Genomic DNA, 219 nt, shown 5'->3' on the forward strand with positions numbered 1-219 from the left:
TTACGCGTTTCCCCGCGGCGTGTACGTGCGAGGAATGTATCGCGGAACGGGATAAATCGACTGACGAATTTCGCTGCGAGACCGTCGCCGACGCCGCCGAACACGTACGACAAAGATACTCTTCTCTTCTCTATTAATAGAAACGGGGCCCTCTCCCGCCTTCGGTTATTTTCAAGTCCACTCGCTCTCTTGCTGTCTGCGCGCCCGCTGTCCGAGATC

Source organism: Apis dorsata, unplaced genomic scaffold, assembly GCF_000469605.1.
Source record: "Apis dorsata unplaced genomic scaffold, Apis dorsata 1.3 scaffold_58, whole genome shotgun sequence".
NCBI lineage: Eukaryota > Metazoa > Arthropoda > Insecta > Hymenoptera > Apidae > Apis > Apis dorsata.